The following is a 14338-nucleotide window of genomic DNA, read 5'->3' as shown; positions in this document are numbered from 1 at the left end:
ACTAGCTCGCACTTTGGCAATATGGTTGGGAGCCATTTTAAACAGCAAAATCACCAACAAAGAGCACAAAATGAAAAAAAAAAGTGACACTAAATTTACCATGAAAAGGACACTAATTTGTAATATGAAAGGGAAAATAAGAAGGTAGAGCATTGTCTTGCTGGATCTTGGCTGGGAATAAGCACATTGGGCAAGGAAGTGTTTGCCTCTCTGCACAAGTCTACAAATGACTGTGAAAATTCTATAAGTATGGCTTCTTTTAGATTTAAAAATAAATTTAGTAAGTTGGTAAGCAGAATTTATGAATAATGAGGATGAATGGTATTTCAACTTAAGTCCAGGAACAGTAAGAAATTGATACATTTGGGAGGATAAAGGAAAGTTCTTGGAATTTTGTGGCCATCAGAAGATTTGTTTGATCAGTAAACATATTGGGGAAGTTGTGCATATTCAAAACTGTACCGGGCAATGTGGGAGCCAGAGAAAAACAGATTGAGTTCTTTCTCATCTTAATTGACTGAAATGATTTAACATAGTGCTACATTTGGTAAAGAGAATATAGCATAGTAAAAACTGTGTAGCTAGGTGATGATGAAAAAATAGAGCTTATACAATCAGAAAAGTTGGATGTTAATTAGGAAAGTCTGTGGAGAAGTATGGGTTTAAGGTAAGTGTTACAGTTTTTGTTTTGCTTTAAATCCACCATGATATAAAAAAATGAATGTAATTGTTAGCAAGGAAGGGGCAGTTAATGTGACTTGTACCTGGTATGTTTCTAATGTGGCCAGCTGGTGAAGTAGCCAGACCAAGGTATGTGGTCTTAGATGTAGCCAGAGGTGGGGGGGGGGTGGGTAGGTGAGGCAGACAGGCCAGGTAGGATTGAGGACTACTAAACAAGAAGGAGAGCAGTATAGGCTGGTGGAAACAAAACAAAACAACTCTGGTTCTCTTTTTCCCTTATCTAACAATAGGTAGAGTAAGCAGATGTCCTGATTTCCCCGGGCCAGTCCCAGGTTACTCCTGTTGCAGATCAGTTAACACTATTTATTACTTTTAGCATCTTCTTTCATCTTCAAAAGTGCCTGGGTTTGAACAATAAATTATATGGTCATTCTAAGAGGCCTAAAATGAACTGAAAGCCACGCTATGTTTGTTTAGCCTTTATAAAGGCTAACATATTAGTAAATGTCAATGCAAATAATAAAATCAGAAAATGAGAAATAATTGGTTTTCTCCGAGTCAAAACTTCACTTCCATCAAATTCTTCTCTTATTGCCTCATACACATTTTGGTAACTTTTTGAAGTTTATATTATCTTTTTTAAAAAGTTGATTAAGCAGCAAAGACTTGGTTGTTTAGTTGGTTGATGAAGGTAGATATTTTCATGAGCTTTCCTTGGCTCTGTCTTCTTGCACTTAATCACTTACACTCATCCTCGGGAGCTGAGAACACAGCACTGTGCTGCTCCATTCTATAACTGCTCTGGCTTGGTTCTAGCACATTTAAATAGTGGCAGAGCTCTCCTTCTAGGCCCCACTGACATCTCTGAACATTCACTGGTTAAAAAAAAAACTAAAACATAATTAATAAGCTATGAGCAGTAAAAAAGTTACTACTATCTTTTGACCAATGGAAAATACAGGTGAGACAAGAGTGTCGTGGAGAATGTTGAGGGGTCAAGCAGGAAAGTGCCTTAGTTTTCTAGTGCATCCTTACATGTTTTCCCCTAGCTTTTAAAAATACAAAAACAAAATATTTTATTCCCTGAATATTCTGAGGTTATGCTTTCCAAAGGGCTGTTTGAGGGCAAAGTGGTGCCAGGATTCCTGGGAGAAATAGGACGGACATTAGGAAAAAAAAAAAAAACAAAAAAAAACAAAAACCCTATCAGAACTCAGTTCCAATGTGTTTCAACCCAAAAAGAATCTTCCCCTTTAGTACTAGGGATTCCAGTTTCATGAAGGATTTTTAAAAATAAATATTTGTAGATTATGGTTTTCTCCTGTGAATTTTATCAAAGTATAGCATTCTTTATTTCTTTTTAATTTATTAGTCATTTATTTATTTGACAGAGAGAAAGCACAAGCAGGGGAAGCGTTAGAGGGAGAGGGAGAAGCAGGCTTCCTGCTGAGCAGGGACCCCCAACTCGAGGCTCAATCCCAGGATCCTGAGATCACGACCTGAGCTGAAGGCAGACACCTAACCAACTTAGCCCCCCCAGGCACCCCAAAGTGTAGCATTCTTATAAAAAGTGGCTAAGTCATAAGTGACTCAATGAATTTTCATGAACTGAACACAGTTGTGTAACCAGCACCCAAACTGTGAAGAAAACATAACCAGCACCCCAGGGCCCCTCATGGCTCCTTCTAATCATGAATCCTTCCCAAAAGTCACACTGATTCTGACTTCCATCATCATCCATTAGTTTTGAATATATATTGAAGAAAAAAAAACATTTCTAATTCATCTTATGTTTGATCCCTGTATTTGGCATAGTGTCTGGCACATTGCACTTTATTTAATAACATTCGTTGAATAAAGTGAAAGAAAGCAGACTTTCGTAAGAGAGTTGAACGAGGTAACATACGTTTTATACGTAGGAAGGAAAGTGGCATTGCATTTGGGAGAGAACTGGGATCTGGGGATGCTAACTTGAAAACAAGTCGAAAACTCAAACTTAGAAGAGAAGAGGATACTTCAGTTTTATCTTTGAACAAATGTAAAAGGCTCGAATAAATCTAAACCTCTGTGAAGTTTTTCTTGGACCTTTACCAACTCTGTTCACATCATATCCACCTAACTGGTGAGGCCAACCTCCGGAGACCTTGTTTCTCTTTCTCACTTGTAAACGGACCCATGCTTAGAGAGGCCCTCCCGCCTGACCAGTGCAGCCAAGAAATGACTGTTTTCAGTCTTCCTCCACCCCGCTCTGAGGCCCAGTCAGCTGGAGAACAAAATAAGAGTCACCCTCTCCCTGGGCCACAGCATGTGATCTCCAGCCAGAGTGTTTCTGCTCTAATGAATGAGGTAATAAGAGGCCAAATGAGGTTTCAAACGTATGTCACCTCAGAATTACAATTTTCCTTAACTGCACTTTTAAAAAGCTGGAATCAAGAACCCAACATTGCCAAATCCCTGCTTAGCCAAAAAAGATCTGTCAACTGTAGAAATAACAAATAAGAGGAAAATCCATCTCAAGCTTTGAACTGCTTGCTGTTCCTAAGTGATGCCCAAGGAAATTCAAATAAATTATGTCCTCCGAAGGACAGATTGATTATGAATAATCTAATGATCTCTTTAGGTTGAAGTTTTAAACCCTTCTTTAGGGTACTTCAAAAATTTTAAGGGAACAAGTCTGGATAATAAAAACAACTTTTTTAAGAGGATGGTTTCCCTTAATTTCCTGCCTCCCCCTTGTCCAGAAATACACTGTATTTTATCAGAGATGAGGCTTCAAAGAGCCGAGTGAAAGCCCAAACTGGACAAACACACAAATCTGTTTCATCCACATTAAAACTAAAAATGTTAAATCCAGAAGCAAATCTAATTTGCCTGGGGAGGTCTGAGAAGGGAAAGTGGTTCTTTCTCCTTTTTTACGTTTTCCAAATTATGTTAATTGGAGGTCCTTAAACAAATATAATCTTTGCATAAACTGTTCCCTCTGTGTGGAATTTTCTCCATGTCTGGAGAACTTTAACTCCACCTGCAAGACCCTGGAGTCTTCACCTGTTCTTGAAGCTCATCCGGGTACCTCCCGGTCTTCTTACATGTTTGCAACATGTATCTGATAAAGAATGGATAGAGGAACTTAACAAATCAACAACAACAAATTAAGAAGAAAAAGACAATCCAACAGTAAAAAGGACAAAAAGACTTGACTCTGCACTTCACAAAAGAGGAAACTCAAATGGCCAACAAAAAATACACTCAACTGGGGCACCTGGGTGGCTCAGTGGGTTAAGCCTCTCCCTTCGGCTCAGGTCATGATCTTAGGGTCCTGGGATCGAGCCCCACATCGGGCTCTCTGCTCTGCAGGGAGCCTGCTTCCCTTCCTCTCTCTCTGCCTGCCTCTCTGCCTACTTGTGATCTCTGTCTGTCAAATAAATAAATAAAATCTTTAAAAAAAATACATTCAACCTCTTTAATATCACGGAAGTGCAAATTAATACCTAATTAATGTTTGGGGATACATACTATGTGATGAGATTGTAAAGACAAGGAAGAGAGAAACAAGGCAGGAGAGTGGTTTCCTCTAGAGAGGGAGAGCTAACAGATCCAGAAGGGCACATGGGTGCTTTTAGAGCAGCATTCTTATTCCTCACAGACATTTAGTTCTTGTAGGTATTTAGTTATTAAGTGGATGTTTGCTTCATTTCTCACATATACTGATATAAATAAAACATTTGATGTAATGTAATAGATATATACATTTTAGAATAAGGAAGAATCTTTTAAAAAGCATACCTGGCAAAATGGGAATCTCTATCCTTTAAATCATCCTGAAAAGATAGCTTTGGGTGATGCTTTGAAACAGAAATGTTTTAAGGATATCATGATGCATTTGTCTATCTCTAGAAAGCTCTACAAGCTTGACTACATTTTCACTCAGATTGAGGCTCAAAACATATTTAATATACTTGTCAAAATATCTTTTGACTGTTTATATGGAGTCAAAATACACTGTTTTCTGGGAAGGGCTTGGTTCTGAGAGCAGGACTGATCTTCACAACCTCTGGACCCCTGACCACTCTGTGATGCCAAGGTGTCATTAAATCACCTTATTCTGCCTCTTATTGCTTTAGGATTTCTCTCTTCATTTTCCCCTTTCTATTATTTATTCAGCTTATTCAAAAATTTAGATTTTCCACTATTTTTTATTTTTTAATCTTTTTCCAAATGATGATGGGCTCAATTCTTTTTTTTTTTTTTTTTTAAGATTTTATTTACTTATTTGACAGCGAGAGAGAGACCTCAAGGAGGCAGAGAGGCAGGCAGAGGGGGAGAGGGAAGCAGGCTCCCTACTGAGCAGAGAGCCCCATGTGGGGCTCGATCCCAGGACCCTGAGATCATGACCTGAGCTGAAGGCAGAGGCTTAACCCACTGAGACACACAGGCACCCCTATTTTTTAATTTTTTTTTAAAATTTATTTGTTAGAAAGAGTGAGCGAGCACAGGCAGACAGAGTGGTAGGCAGAGGGAGAAGCAGGCTCCCTGCTGAGCAAGGGGCCCGATGCTGGGATCATGACCTGAGCCGAAGGCAGCCACTTAACCAACTGAGCCACTCAGGCGTCCCTATTTTTTAATTGTTTTAAAAAGATTTTTATTTATTTATTTGAGAGGGAGAATGAGAGAGCACAAGCAGGGGGTGGGGAGAGGGAGAAGCAGTGTCCCCACTGAGCAGGGAGCCCGTTGTGAGGCTAGATCCCAGAACCTTGAGATCATGACCTGAGCTGAAATCAGACACTTAACTGACTTAACAGATGCCCCTCCACTACTTTTTAAAAAGGATGATTAGATCTTTAAATTTCTTTAAGGGTTATTAGATTTTTAAAAATTTCTTTTTTTATAAAATTGAGTTATAATTGACATATAACATTATAATATTCAAGTATAGAACATAATAATTCAATATTTGTATATGTTGCAAAATGATCATCACAAGTCTAGTTGATATCCATCATCATACATAGTTTCAATATGCAATACTTTCAAATACGCAATGCTGTATTATTTACTATAGTCACCATGTTGTACATTACACCTGCATGACCTATTTATTTTGTAATTGGAACTTTGCACCTTTCAATCCCCTTTACCCATTTTGCCCACTTCCCTCGTCCCCTCCTCTAGCAACTACCAATCTGCTCTCCCTATCTGTGAGTTTGGGTTTGTTTGTTTTTTTAGATTTCAGATGTAAGTGAAATCATACAATATTAGTCTGGGTCTGAATTATTTCACTTAGCGTAATAACTTCAAGGTCCAACCTTCTTGTCACAAATGGCACGATCTAATTCTTTTTAATGGATAAGTAGTATTTCATTGTATATATATACCACAACTTCTTTAACCATTCATTCATGGATGGACGTTTAGATTATGTCCATACCTTGGTTATTGTGACTAGTCTGCAATAAACCTGGGGGTGCACATATCTTTTTGAGTTACTATTTTAGTTTTCTTCAGATAAATACCCACAAGCTGGATCATATGGTAGTTTTATTTTTAATTATTTGAGGAATCTCTATACGTTTTCCATAGTGGCTGTACCAATTTAAATTCCACCAATGGTGAACAAGGGGTCACTTTTCTCCACATCCTCAACAACACTTTTTTTTTTTTTTTTTTGAAAATAGACATTTGTGACTGGTATGAGGTGGTATCTCACTGTGGTTTTGATTTGCATTTCCCTGATGATTAATGATGCTGAGCACCTTTTCAAATGCCTGCTGTCCATCCGCATGTTTTTTCTGGAAAAATGTCTATTGAGATTCTCTGTCCATTTTTTAATCAGATTGCTTTTTGTTATTGAGGAGTTTTTAAAAATTATATTCCAGATATTAACCCTTTATTGGATATACGATTTGTAAATATCTTCTCTCATTTAGTAGGTTGCCTTTTTATTGATGGTTTCCTTTCCTGTGTGGAAGCTTTTTAGTTTGATGTTATGTTTGTTTAAGCTTTCCTTGTCTTTGGTCCAAAAAATCATTGCCAAGACTGATGTCAAGGAGCTTACTACCTATGTTTTCTTCTGGGAGTTTTAAGTTTCAAGTCTTACATTCAAGTCTCTCATCCATTTCAAATTTATTTTTGTGTATGATGGCTGGCCAGTTTTCCAAATACCATTTATTGAGGAGACTGTCTTTTCCCCATTGTATATTCTTGGCTCTTTCATCATAAATTAATTGATCATGTATACATGGGCTTATTTCCTGTTTCCATTAATTTACCCATTTTTATGCAAAACCATACTGTTTTGATTTGAATTTTTGAGTTGTAAGAGTTTTTATAATGTTGTAGGTATAGGTCCCTTTCAGATGTATGATTGGTAAATATTTTCTCCCATTCTGGTGGTTGTCACTTTACTTTGATAGTTTTATTTGAAACAAAAACTGTCTAATTTTGATGGTCTAATTTATCTTATTTTCTATTGTTCTTGCTTTCAGTGTCACATCTAAGAATTCTTTGTCAAATCAAATCCTGTATCATGAAGATTTATCCCTATCTTTTCTTCTATGAGTTTACTTTTGTTCTAATATTTAGGTCTTTGGTCCATTTTGAGTTAATTTTAGTACATGGTATAAGGGAAAGGTCCAATTTAATTCTTTTCCATGTGACTATCCAGTTGTTTCAACACCCTTTGTCAAAAGACTGTTTCCCCTTTGGTTGGTTTTGACATCCTTGCTGAAAATCAGCTGACTGACCATAGAAGCATAGGTTAATTTCTGAACTCCAGTTCTCTTCCATTCAGCTATCTGACTATTTTTGTGCTCAAATCACATTGTCTTGGTTATTGTTGCTTTCTAGTAAGTTGTGAAACTGGGATATCCGAGTCTTTATTTGTTATTTTTTCAGTATAATTTTAGTTATTCTGTGTTGCTTGCAATTCCATATGAATTACAGAATCAACTATTAATTTGTGCAAAGAAGTTAGCTGGATTCTGATAGGGATGGTGTTGAATCTGTAGATTCACTTGGGAGTACTGTCATCTTAACAGGCAAGTCTTCCCATCCACAAATATGAGATTTTTCATTTATTTTGACCTTCTTTCAACAATGTTTTGTAGTTTTCAGAGTAACCATTTTGCATTTCCTTCATTAAATTTATTCCTAAATATTTTATTCTTTTTGATGCTACTGTGAGATTTAGTTAGTTTTTAGATTGTTCATTGCAGGTGTATAGAAATTAAACTGATTTTGTATATTGATCTTGTATATTGATCTTGTATCTGCAACCTTGACGAACTCGTGTATTAGTTCTAGTTTTTTTTAGTGGCTTAGAGTTTTCTATATATCAGATAATATCATATGCAAATAGAGATAGTCCCACTTCTTTCTCTCCAATCTATATGGTTTTTTTTTTTCTTGCTCCATGCCCTAGTTAGATCTTCCAGTATAATGTTGAGTAAAAAGTGATAAGAGCAAATGTCCTTGTCTTGTTCCTGATCTTAGAGATAAAGCATCCAGTATGATGTTAGTTCTGGACTTTCCATAGCTGACTTTCATTAGGTTGAAGAAGTGCCCTTGTATTACTAGTGGTATATGTATATATATATATATATATATATATATATATATATATATATAGTGTGTGTGTGTGTGTGTGTGTGCACGCGTGCGTGTATGGTGATATGTGTGTGTGTGTGTGTGTGTGTGTGTGTGTGTGTGTGTATTTGTTTTTTAGATGTCGAGTTTGATCTTTATAGATTTTGGATACTAGCCCTTTATCTGGTAAGACATTTGCAAACATCTTTTCCCATTCTGTCCGTCATCTTTTGGTTTTGTCGACTGTTTCCTTTGCTGTGCAAAAGCTTTTATCTTGATGAAATCCCAACTATTTATTTTTACCTTTGCTTCCCTTGCCTTTGGAGACACGTTAGCAAGAAATTGTTGCCTCTGTTCTCCTCTAGAATTTTGACAGATTCCTGTTTCATATTTAGGTCTTTCATCCATTTTGTCTGTTTTTGTGTATGGTGTAAGGAAATGGTCCAGTTTCATTCTTCTGCATGTGGACGCCCAATTTTTCCCAATATCGTTTATTTAAGAGACTGTCTTTTTTCCATTGGATATTCTTTCCTGTTTTGTCAAAGATTAGTTGACCATAGAATTGAGGGTCCTTTTCTGGATTCAATTCTGTTCCACTGATCTATGTGTCTGTTTTTGTGCCAGTAACATACTGTCTTGATAATTACAGTTTTGTAATAGAGCTTGAACTCTGGAATTGTGATGCCACCAGCTTTGGTTTTCTTTTTCAACATTCCTTTGGCTAATAGGGGTCTTTTCTGGTTCCATACAAATTTTAGGATTTGTTCCAGCCCTGCAAAAAACGTTAGTGGTATTTTAATAGGGATTGCCTTGAATATATAGATTGCTCTGAGTGGTATAGACATTTTAACAATACCTGTTCTTCCAATCCATGAGTATGGAAAGTTTTTCCATTTCTTTGTGTCTCTGTCAATCTTTTTCATTAGTGTTCTGTAGTTTTCTGAGTACAGAAGCTTAGCCTCTTCGGTTAGGCTTATTCCTAGGTGTCCTATGGTTTTGGGTGAAGTTGTAAATGGAATCGACTCCTTAATTTCTTTTTCTTCTGTCTCATCGTTAGTGTATAGAAACGTGACTGATTTCTGTGCATTGATTTTATATCCTGCCACTTTGCTGAACCCCTGTATGAGTTCTAGCAAATTTGGAGTGAGATCTTTCAGGTTTTCCACATAGAGTTATCATGTCATATGCGAAGAGTGAGAGTTTGACTTCTTTGCCAATTCAGCTACCTTTTCTTTTTGTTGTCTGATTGCTGAGTCTAGGACTTTCAGTGCTATGTTGAACAACAGTAGTGAGAGTGGACATCCTGTCATGTTCCTGACCTTAGGGGAAAAGCTCTCAGTTTTTTCCCATTGGGAATGATATTCACTATGGGTTTTTCCTATATGGCTTTTATGAAATTGAGGTATGTTCCTTCTATCCCTACATTGTGAAGAGTTTTAATCAAGAAAGGATGTTATAGGGTTGCCTGGGTGGTTCAACTGGTTAAGTGTCTGCCTTTGGATCAGGTCATGATCACAGAAGCCTGGGATCATGAGCCTCACATTGGGCTCCCTGTTCAGTGGGGATCCTGCTTTCCCCTTCCTCCCTGTACATGCTCTCTCTCAAATAAATTAAAAAAAAATAAAAAAATAAAAAAAGGACGTTGTACTATGTCAAATGCTTTTTCTGCATTGACTGAGAGGATCATATGGTTCTTGTCCTTCCTCTTATTAATGTAGTGTATCACACTGATTGATTTGCAGGTGTTGAACCACCCTTGCAAGCCCAGGAATAAATCCCAGTTGATTGTGGTGAATAATCCTTCTAATGTACTGTCAGACCCTACTGCCTGCTGAACATTGCTGAAAAACAGCTAATACAACCTGTTGTTCTTCAGCAAAGGGGAAGAAGCAAAGGCAGGAAGAAGCTCAACCTGTTTAAATACCTTCATGAATCTCTGTATAATCCTAAAATGGCATTTTATATCTGGTGGGTAGATAAAACCAAAGGTATCTTCCTGCTTTTATCAAAAAACAAAGGAGAGGGGCACAGTGGCTCAGTGGGTTAAACCCTCTGCCTTCGGCTCAGGTCATGATTCCAGGGTCCTGGGATCAAGCCCCACATCAGACTCTCTGTTTAGCAGGAAGCCTGCCCACCACCCCCCCCACCCCGCCTGCCTCTCTGTCTACTTGTGATCCCTGTCAAATAAATAAATAAAATCTTAAAAACAAAAACAAAAACAAAGGAGAGGGGACACCAGGCTCAATCAGTCAGAAGAGCATGCAACTCTTGATCCCAGGGTCACGAGTTTGAGCTTCCTGTTGGCGGTAGGGATTATTTAAAAAACAAAAACAAGTAGTGCTCATGTATAGAATTTATTTCTAGGAAGTGCCACTAAACTCAGATCTGCTTATGGGCTGCAAAGTAGTAAAGATTGTGATTATAGGAGGAGGAGTCAAGATGGCAGAGAAGTAGCAGGCTGAGACGACATCGGGTAGCAGGAGATCAGCTAGATGCTTCTCTAACCATTGTGAACACCTACAAATCCAACGGGAAATCGAAGAGAAGAAGAGCAACAATTCTAGAAACAGAAAACCGATCACTTTCTAAAAGGTAGGACCTGCGGAGAAGTAAATCCAAAGCGATGGGAAGATAGACCCCTCCGGGAGGGGCCGGCTCCCGGCAAGCAGCGGAGCAACGGAGCACAAAATCGGGACTTTTAAAAGTCTGCTCCACTGGGAGACATCACTCCAGAGGCTAAACCGGGGGGAAACCCAGGCGGGGTCGGCATAACCCCAGGTCCCGCGGGGTCACAGAAGGACTGGGGGTGTCTGAGTGCCACAGAGCTTGCAGGTATTAGAGCAGGGAAGCCAGCTCCAGCAACAAAACCGAGGAGTGAGCTCTCAGCCCGGGGTTACCTTGTGTTGGTGGCAGGCTGGGTGGGCTCAGAGCCCGGCCGGAGGCCACGGAGACGGAAGCGACCCAGCGCCTTTCTCCAGGTTCCAGCAATTGACTGCTTTCCTCAAGGCGCGACCGCAGGCTAGGGAGGCGGGGCGGTTGGGCGCTTTTCTCTAAGGGCGCACTGAGGAGCGGAATCCCAAGTTCTCGGCTCCTCCGGGCCGAGAGATTGGGAGGCCGCCATCTTCATTCCCATCCTCCGGAACTCTGCGGAAAGCGCTCAGGGAACAAAAGCTCCCGAAAGCGAACCCGAGCGGATTACTTAGCCCAGCCCCTGGCAAAGGCGGTGCAATTCCACCTGCGGCAAAGACACTTGAGAATCACCACAACAGGCCCGTCCCCCAGAAGATCAACAAGAAACCCAGCCAAGACCAACTTCGCTCACCAAGAACAGCGGAATTCCACAGCAGGAGAAAGCAAATCTTATCTGGACAAAATGACAACACAGAAAAACTCACCTCAAAAAAAAGAACAAGAGGCCGTACCGAAGGCTGGAGACCTAATCAATACGGACATTGGTAACATGACAGATCTAGAGTTCAGAATGACAATTCTCAAGGATCTAGCCAGGCTCAAAAAAGGCATAGAAGATATTAGAGAAACCCTCTCCAGAGAGATAAAGGCCCTTTCTGGAGAAATAAAAGAACTAAAATCTAACCAAGTGGAAATCAAAAAAGCTATTAATGAGGTACAATCAAAAATGGAAGCTCTCACTGCTAGGATAAATGAGGCAGAAGAAAGAATTAGTGACATAGAAGACCAAATGACAGAGAATAAAGAAGCTGAGCAAAAGAGAGACAAACAAATACTGGACCACGAGGAGAGAATTCGAGAGATAAGCGACACCATAAGATGACACAACATTAGAATAATTGGGATTCCAGAAGAAGAAGAAAGAGAGAGGGGAGCAGAAGGTATATTGGAGACAATTATTGGAGAGAATTTCCCTGATATGGCAAAGGGAACAAGCATCAAAATCCAGGAGATGCTAAGAACACCCCTCAAAATCAATAAAAATAGGTCCAAACCTCGTCACCTGATAGTAAAATTTACAAGTCTTAGAGACAAAGAGAAAATCCTGAAAGCAGCCCGGGAAAAGAAGTCTGTAACATACAAGGGTAAAAACATTAGATTGGCAGCGGACCTATCCACAGAGACCTGGCAGGCCAGAAAGAACTGGCATGATATATTCAGAGCACTAAACGAGAAAAACATGCAGCCAAGAATACTATATCCGGCTAGGCTATCATTGAAAATAGAAGGAGAGATAAAGAGCTTCCAGGACAAACAAAAGCTGAAAGAATTTGCAAACACCAAACCAGCTCTACAGGAAATATTGAAAGGGGTCCTCTAAGCAAAGAGAGACCCTAAAAGGAGTAGATCAGAAAGAAACAGAGACAATATACAGTAACAGTCACCTTACAGGCAATACAATGGCACTAAATTCATATCTCTCAATAGTTACCCTGAATGTTAATGGGCTAAATGCCCCAATCAAAAGACACAGGGTATCAGAATGGATAAAAAACCAAAACCCATCCATATGCTGCCTACAAGAAACTCATTTTAGACCCAAAGACACCTCCAGATTTAAAGTGAGGGGGTGGAAAACAATGTACCATGCTAACGGACATCAGAAGAAAGCTGGGGTGGCAATCCTTATATCAGATCAATTAGATTTTAAGCCAAAGACTATAATAAGAGATGAGGAAGGACACTATATCATACTCAAAGGGTCTGTCCAACAAGAAGACCTAACAATCTTAAATATCTATGCTCCTAACATGGGAGCAGCCAACTATATAAACCAATTAATAACAAAATCAAAGAAATACATCAACAGTAATACAATAATAGCAGGGGACTTTAACACTCCCCTCACTCAAATGGACAGATCATCTAAGCAAAAGATCAACAAGGAAATAAAGGCCTTAAATGACACACTGGACCAGATGTACATCACAGATATCTTCAGAACATTCCATCCCAAAGCCAACAGAATATTCATTCTTCTCTAGTGCACATGGAACATTCTCCAGAATAGACCACATCCTGGGTCATAAATCAGGTCTCAACCAGTATCAAAAGATTGGGATCATTCCCTGCATATTTCCAGACCACAATGCTCTGAAGCTAGAACTCAATCACAAGAGGAAATTTGGAAAGAACCCAAATACATGGAGACTAAACAGCATCCTTCTAAAAAACGAATGGGTCAACCAGGAAATTAAAGAAGAATTGAAAAAATTCATGGAAACAAATGATAATGAAAACACAACGGTTCAAAATCTGTGGGACACAACAAAGGCAGTCCTGAGAGGAAAATATATAGCGGTGCAAGCCTTTCTCAAGAAGCAAGAAAGGTCTCAAATACACAACCTAACCCTACACCTAAAGGAGCTGGAGAGAGAACAACAAAGAAAGCCTAAACCCAGCAGGAGAAGAGAAATCATAAAGATCAGAGCAGAAATCAATGAAATAGAAACTAAAAAAACAATAGAACAAATCAACAAAACTAGGAGATGGTTCTTTGAAAGAATTAATAAGATTGACAAACCCCTGGCCAGACTTTTCAAAAAGAAAAGAGAAAGGATGCAAATAAATAAAATCATGAATGAAAGAGGAGAGATCACAACCAACACCAAAGAAATACAATTATTAGAACATACTACGAGCAACTCTACGCCAACAAATTTGACAATCTGGAAGAAATGGATACATTTCTAGAGACATATAAACTGCGAAAATTCTCACCAAAATACTGGCCAATAGGATCCAACAGTACATTAAAAGGATTATTCACCACGACCAAGTGGGATTTATTCCAGGGCTGCAAGGTTGGTTCAACATCCGCAAATCCATCAATGTGATACAATACATTAATAAAAGAAAGAGTAAGAACCATATGATACTCTCAATAGATGCTGAAAAAGCATTTGACAAAGTGCAGCATCCCTTCCTGATTAAAACTCTTCAAAGTGTAGGGATAGAAGGCACATACCTCAATATTATCAAAGCCATCTATGAAAAACCCACCGCAAATATCATTCTCAATGGAGAAAAACTGAAAGCTTTTCCGCTAAGGTCAGGAACACGGCAGGGATGTCCGTTATCACCACTGCTGATCAACATAGTACTA

This window comes from Martes martes, assembly GCF_963455335.1.
Source record: "Martes martes genome assembly, chromosome: 13".
Taxonomy (NCBI): Eukaryota; Metazoa; Chordata; class Mammalia; order Carnivora; family Mustelidae; genus Martes; species Martes martes.
This window is presented reverse-complemented; position numbering follows the sequence as displayed.